The sequence below is a fragment of the Salmo salar genome, chromosome 10, assembly GCF_965601325.2.
Source record: "Salmo salar chromosome 10, fSalSal1, whole genome shotgun sequence".
In the NCBI taxonomy this organism is placed as follows: Eukaryota; Metazoa; Chordata; class Actinopteri; order Salmoniformes; family Salmonidae; genus Salmo; species Salmo salar.
This window is the reverse complement of record NC_138300.1, coordinates 52,611,328-52,618,875: the sequence shown is the minus strand read 5'-3', so window position 1 is coordinate 52,618,875 and position 7,548 is coordinate 52,611,328. Positions and strand designations below refer to the sequence as shown.

General features: G+C 40.2%; 1 protein-coding gene across 1 annotated transcript in view; it reads left to right on the top strand.

Moving 5' to 3' along the window:
* Nucleotides 1-4,832: 4,832 nt before the first annotated feature.
* Nucleotides 4,833-7,548, top strand: part of si:ch73-61d6.3 (occludin) — a 46,570-nt gene continuing 43,854 nt past the window's right edge. Inside the window, exon 1 of the mRNA XM_014123589.3 lies at nucleotides 4,833-5,119. The gene's annotated coding sequence lies outside the window, so the exon portion shown is untranslated. The remainder of the gene's footprint in view (nucleotides 5,120-7,548) is intronic.

The window sequence follows — 7,548 nt, the reverse complement described above, 5'->3', positions numbered from 1 at the left end:
GCTATACTGACTTGCCTCATCTTGAATGTAAGTATACGGGTTGCAATTGCAATATTATTATTTAGATTTGGGATGGATAGGCCTACAGTATCAGTCAAAAATTTGGACACACCTACTCATTTAAGGGTTTTTCATTATTTGTACTATTTTCTACATTGTAGAATAATAGTGAAGACATCTAAACAATGAAATAACACATATGGAATCATGTAGTAACCAAAAAAGTGTTAACCTGTCTGGGCTAGGGGGCAGTATTATCACGGCCGGATGAAAAACGGACCCAATTTAAAACAGGTTACTACTCTACTCAGGTTACTACTCTAGAATATGCATATTATTAGTAGATTTGGATAGAAAACCCTCTGAAGTTTCTAAAACTGTTTGAATGGTGTCTGTGAGTATAACAGAACTCATATGGCAGGCAAAAACCTGAGAAAAATCCAAGCAGGAAGTGAAAAGTCTGAGAATTGTAGTTCTTCTTTTGATTCTCTATCGAAGCTCCAGTGTCTGTGGGGTGACGTTGCACTTCCTAAGGCTTCCATTGGCTGTCTAAAGCCTTCAGAAAGTGGTTTGAGCATTTTCCTGTCACTGGACAGAGTATAGGAGCTCAGTTACTGAGTGGTCTGCCTGGCAACAAAGGGATTGGATATGCTCAGTCCTACGAGCGCGCCCCTCCTTTTTCTTCTTGAATGAATATGCTATTGTCTGGTTGGAATATTATCGCAATTTTACGTAAAAAATACCATAAAGATTAATTTTAAACAGCGTTTGACATGCTTCTAAGTACGGTAATGGAACATTTTGACTTTTCGCCTCTCGTTCCGCACTCGCGCGTTATGCCTTTGGATAAGTGATCTGTACGCACGAACAAAACGGAGGTATTTGGACATAAATATGGATTATTTGGAACAAAAACAACATTTCTTGTGGAAGTAGCAGTCCTGGGAGTGCATTCTGACGAAGATCAGCAAAGGTAATACAATATTTCTAATACTAATTCTGAGTTAAGGTTGCCACGAATTTGGCGGGTGTCTGAATAGCTCGCCGTGATGGCTGAGCTATGTACTCAGAATATTGAAAAATGTGCTTTCTCTGTAAAGCTATTTTAAAATCTGACACAGCGGTTGCATAAAGGAGTAGTCTATCTATAATTTTTTTAATAATTGTTATGTATTTTGTCAACGTTTATGATGAGTATTTTTGTAAATTGATGTGCACATTCACCGGACGTTTTGGTGGGAATACATTTTCTGAATATCATGCCCCACGTAAAATGCTGTTTTTGGGTATAAATATTAACTTTATCAAACAAAACATACATGTATTGTGTAACATAATGTCCTAGGAGTGTCATCTGATGAAGATCGTCAAAGGTTAGTGCTTCATTTCGCTGTGTTTTGGGTTTTATTGAGACATGTCCTTGCTTGGAAAATGGCTGTGTGATTATTTTTGTCTATGTACTCTCCTAACATAATCTAAAGTTTTGCTTTCGCTGTAAAGCCTTTTTGAAATCGGATAATGTGGTTAGATTAACGAGAAGTGTATCTTTAAAATGGTGTAAAATAGTCGTATGTTTGAGAAAGTTGAATTATGACATTTTGTTGTTTTTGAATTTTCCGCCCTGATATTTCACTGGCTGTGCCCCACCTGATTCTTCAAAGTAGCCACCCTTTGCCTTGATGACAGCTTTGCACACTCTTGGAATTCTCTCAACCAGCTTCAACTAGAATGCTTTTTGAACAGTCTTGAAGGAGTTCTCACATATGCTGAGCACTTATTGGCTGCTTTTCCTTCACTCTGTGGTCCAACTCATCCCAAACAATCTCAATTGGGTTGACGTCGGGTGATTGTGAAGGCCAGGTCATCTGATGCAGCACTCCATCACTCTCCTTCTTGGTCAAATAGCCCTTACACAGCCTGGAGGTGTGTTGGGTCATTGTCCTGTTGAAAAACAAATAATAGTCCCGCAAACCAGATGGGATGGCATACCGCTGCAGAATGCTGTGGTAGCCATGCTGGTTAAGTGTGCCTTGAATTCTAAATACATTACAGACAGTGTCACCAGCAAAGCACCCCCACACCATCACACCTCCTCCTCCTTCTCCATGCTTCACGGTGGGAACTACACATGCAGAGATCATCTGTTCACCTTCTCTGCGTCTCACAAGACACAGCGGTTGGAACCAAAAATCTCAAATTTGGACTCATCAGACCAAAGCACAGACTTCCACCGGTCTAATGTCTATTGCTCGTATTTCTTGGCCCGAGCAATTATCTTCTTCTTATTTGTGTCCTTTAGTAGTGGTTTCTTTGCAGAAATTCAACCATGAAGGCTTGATTCACGCAGTCTCCTCTGAACAGTTGATGTTGAGCTGTCTCTGTTTCTTGAACTTTGAAGCATGTATTTGGGCTGCAATTTCTGAGGCTGGTAACTCTAATGAACTTATCCTCTGCAACAGAGGTAACTCTGGGTCTTCCATTCCTGTGGCGGTCCTCATGAGAGCCAGTTTCATCATAGCGCTTGATGGTTTTTGCGACTGCACTTGAAGAAACTTTCAAAGTTCTTGAAATTTTCCGGATTGACTGACCTTCATGTCTTAAATTAATGATGGACTGTCATTTCTCTTTGCTTATTTGAGCTGTTCTTGCCATATTATGGACTTGGTCTTTTACCAAATAGGGCTATCTTCTGTATACGAGCTTGTCACAAAATAACTGATTGCTTCAAACGCTATAAGAAGCAAGGAAATTCAACAAATGAACTTTTAACAAGGCACACCTGTTAACCTGTTGAGGACAGACGTTCCGCTAGCGGAACCCCGTTCCGCCTGCGGAACCCCTAGCCAACAGCCAATGGCATCGCATGGCGCGAAATACAAAACCAACTAAAATACCACAATTCAATTTTCTCAAACAATCAACTATTTTACATCATTTTAAAGATAAGACTCTCGTTAATCTAACCACATTGTCCGATTTCAAAAAGGCTTTACAGCGAAAGCAAAACATTAGATTATGTCAGGAGAGTACCCAGCCAAAAAATAATCACGCAGCCATTGTCAAAGCAAGCATATATGTCACAAAAACCCAAACCACAGCTAAATGCAGCACTAACCTTTGATGATCTTCATCAGATGACACTCCTAGGACATTATGTTATACAATACATGCATGTTTTGTTCAATCAAGTTCATATTTATATCAAAAACCAGCTTTTTACATTAGCATGTGACGTTCAGAACTAGCATACCCACCGAAAACTTCCAGTGAATTTACTAATTACTCATCATAAACGTTCACAAAATACATAAACATTATTTTAAGAATTATAGATACAGAACTCCTTTATGCAATCGCGGTGTCAGATTTTAAAATAGCTTTTCGGCAAAAGCACATTTTGCAATATTCTGAGTACATAGCTCGGCCATCACGGCTAGCTATTTTGACACCCACCAAGTTTGGGACAACCTAAACTCAGAATTACTATTAGAAAAAATGGATTACCTTTGCTGTTCTTCGTCAGAATGCACTCCCAGGACTTCTACTTCAACAACAAATGTTGTTTTGGTTCCAAATAATCCATAGTTATATTCAAATAGCTCCGTTTTGTTCGTGCGTTCAGGTCACTATCTGAAGGGTGACGCGCGAGCGCATTTCTTGACCAAAAAAATCGAAATATTCCATTACCGTACTTAGAAGCATGTCAAACGCTGTTTAAAATCAATTTTTATGCTATTTTTCTCGTAAAATAGCGATAATATTCCAACCGGGCAACGTTGTATTCATTCAAAGGCTGAAAGAAAAAAATGGAGTAGTCTCGTGACCGCGCATCTCCAGTGTCACTGTCCCCAGGCTGACCACTCACAAATTCTGCTGCTGTTCTTCGCCCAGAGACAGCAGACACCCCATTCTACTTTCTGGCGGCTTTAGAGAGCCAATGGAAGCCTTAGAAAATGTCACGTTACAGCACAGATGCTGTATTTTTGATAGAGATGCAACAGAAGGACAACAAATTGTTAGACAGGGCACTTCCTGTATGGAATCTTCTCAGGTTTTGGCCTGCCATATGACACCATTCAAACAGTTTTAGAAACTTTAGAGTGTTTTCTATCCAAATCTACTAATTATATGCATATTCTAGTTTCTGGGCAGGAGTAGTAACCAGATTAAATTGGGTACGTTTTTTATCCGGCCATGAAAATACTGCCCCCTATCCCAAAGAAGTTAATTGAAATGCATTCCAGGTGACAATCTCATGAAGCTGATTGAGAGAATGCCAAGAGTGTGCAAAGCTGTCATCAAGGCAAAGGGTGGCTACTTTGAAGAATCTTAAATCTAAAATATATTTTGACTTGTTTAACACTTTTTTGGTTACTATATGATTCCATATGTGTTATTCCAACGTTTTGATGTCTTCACTATTATTCTAAAATGTAGAAAATTGTAAAAAATAAAGAAAAACCCTTGAATGAGTAGGTGTCCAAACTTTTGACTGGTACTTTACCAGAGCAAAGTTTGCACATGTTATTTTCTGATGGAAATAAACATCTGACCAAAACCCCAAACCTTTTATAGAAGTCAAATTTCTATATAATGTTTAATTTATACTTTTTTTTGTTTTTCCTCTTATCTTGAAGGGGGGAAAGTTCTGAAAAAGCCTGGGCAAAAGAATTGAATATAGGTCTATTGGTTTTTACGTGGTAATTAAATGCTAATATAGATAAAATGCTAACACCTGTACAAATGTATGAGAAAATGCACAGAACCAGTGTTTTCAGAATTCAATCAACCAATGGACTTTTTCTTTTACGTATAACACATTGGGTAGTCGACTAGTGTACAAATCACACCTACTTCCAGACAGCGTAGGGTTGGGCAGTCAACCAATGTCCTTGGAAAGCACAACAAAGCACTTGTTCACAGACACAGAACCGTCTCTGCGCGTAGGACGGGACGAAAGAGGGAGCCACCACAACTAAAGCAGGTCACTAATAAAGAGGTTCATTTCAACCTCTCTGGTCTGCAGCTTTACGGATACAAAGTAAACTCGCAAAACGACGGTGTTTTCTGCACTGCGTTAAGCGCCAACAACCGTCAGTTTTTTTTCTTTTACTTTCAGGTAAGTGAAATGGGCGTTAAATCGAATTTAAACCGTTAGAAAGCTAACTAATAACCTATTTAAATGGGTAGACTTCATTTTAACATTTAGTTTGAGGACTTTTCCCACGCACTCTACGGTGGTTCAAAAAGTCAACAGTCTAGAAGACATGGTGTTCGATTGGCTACATATTGAACACCATGTCTTCTTGACCAGGGTTTCCCAAACTGGGTCCTGGGGCCCCCACTGGGTGCACGTTTTGGTTTTTGCCCTAGCACTACTACACAGCTGATTAAAAATAATCAAAGCTTGATGATGAGTTGGTTATTTGAATCAGCTGTGTAGTGCTAGAGCAAAAAACCTAAAGGTACACCCAGGGGGTGCAGGACCTAGTTTGGGAAACCCTGTAGAGTGTATTGTAAGTGGGATAGGCCTCAAACTAAATATTAAAATAACGTCGACCAATTTTAAATAGGTTATTATTTCGCTTGTAAATGTTTTAGGCTACGTTTTGAGTATTTTATAATTAATATTAGTTGCTCTAAACTCTAGGTTTTCTTTTGGACTATGTATTGTCAAGTGTTCCGTTCTCTCACACAAGCTCGCAATTGTGCCTGCTCTGAAAGACGTGAAATGCGCTCATGGCGCTTGAGGGGGGCACTCACAGGTGTGGCCTGTGGGGTTTCCGTTTGCATTGTTAGTAGCTTTTCTCTGTTATTTCTGTTGTTTTCAGTTTTACATCCTGTATTAGGAAAACATGCCTAGTGGTTGACCTGGTTGACTCTTCAATAAACCTGATCTTATTTTGTACACAACATCAGATAGCCTTTAATGGGAACATCTCAGGCTAAAAAGTTCAAATACATTGGCATTATGCCCATTTGTGTTCTCTAAGGGAGAAACATTCAGTTATTTTTGCTCTAGTCTCTCTAGCCCTCTATTGAGAGATTGAGACATTATTTGTTCATTATTTTCTTGTACTCCTTTATTCTTCATTTTGATTTATTAGAGTGCTCTTCTCTAGAGTGTTTTTAATAGCCATGTAACTAGAGTTACCTACTACTAGCTGTGCCCCATCCTTAGCCTACATTAGGCACGGGGATAATAGTTTTTGACAGATGTGAGGCATGTGATTCAGGGTTAGAATTCTGTTATCAACAAGAGATGATTGAGTGTGTGGCTGTCTGTACTGGATGACAGCAGCTCAGTGAGTAGTGGGTGGCTGATCTTTGACTCCAGCTTAACAGCCTCTATCACTGTGTTGTCTGTTTCATAGAGGCAACATTTACATGGAGCTCTGAATTGTAGGCTGCTGTTAAACTGTATTGTATTATTTTATTTTATTTATTTGACGATTTTAAAAACACAATACAATCACACGTGGATACAACCAGGGATGGAAATTAAGCTGTAAACATACACTGTATACCCTCAAAACATGGTTAAAACTAAAATGTTGATGTCATGGATGGTTAGTCCTTGCATCCATAGCTCTGTCCATGAATTTGAGAGTGGTGACATCTCTCCAGGCCCATTCCTCAAGCTTTTTATCAAAACAGAGTAGGGGTGGCCGCTTTGTTATTGTTTCAGTTAAGGATTTAGCTTTAAAGCTTTTAGCCCGTTAACCACATCTTAAGGTTTGCCTTAAGACACCCTAACACATGGGGTGGTTTTGTCTCTTCTGTCAAAATGTCCAGTCGGAGGTGTTTCTTTTGATGAGGCAGTACCATCACCACGTACATGCAGAGTCCTGGAAAGGTGTAATGGACCCAGGTGTCTAAACTTTACACACTGCAGAGGGAGTTATTTCCAATATGCTGTGATGATGATGGAAGCTACTAGGCAGGCTATTGATAAACAGAGGTGGAACCCCCTTCAGAAGACACCTGATCCTCCTGCCCAAATGTGCCCCTCCCTCTCTCCCACAGTATCCACACAGGAGAGCTCTTGTTAGGTCCTTTTTTTTAATTTTTACTGTGGCCAGTTTTTTTTCCTCCGAAATACCATGGCAACCACAATTCCCACACCTAGCAGTCTTGACTTTTTTCCCTTCACCCTCCAAAGACAATAAGTTAGGGAGTGAAGAGGGGAGGGAGGGGTGAGAGGGAAGACAGAATGAAAGATATGGAGTGGGGGAGAGGGGTTGTGGGAGGAAGGGGGGAGAGAATGAGGGGAAGGTGTATGAGAAGGAGGCTCTCAGTCAGGAGAGACCCCTACTGAACTGAGTCATAAAGAGAGAGAAGTAATGGCTGTACTGGGTTGAGCCTGGCCTGTCTGTTTTGTTTGTCCTCCGTGATGTAAAGCTTTGGGCCGTTCAGTGTGTCTGAGTGTGACTGTAAGGAAACAGGGAGTTCTTCACCCCCTTTCAGGCAAGAAGACAGGCAGGCAAGCAGGAAGACAGACAGGCAAGCAGGAAGACAGACAGACAGGCAAGCAGGAAGACAGACAGA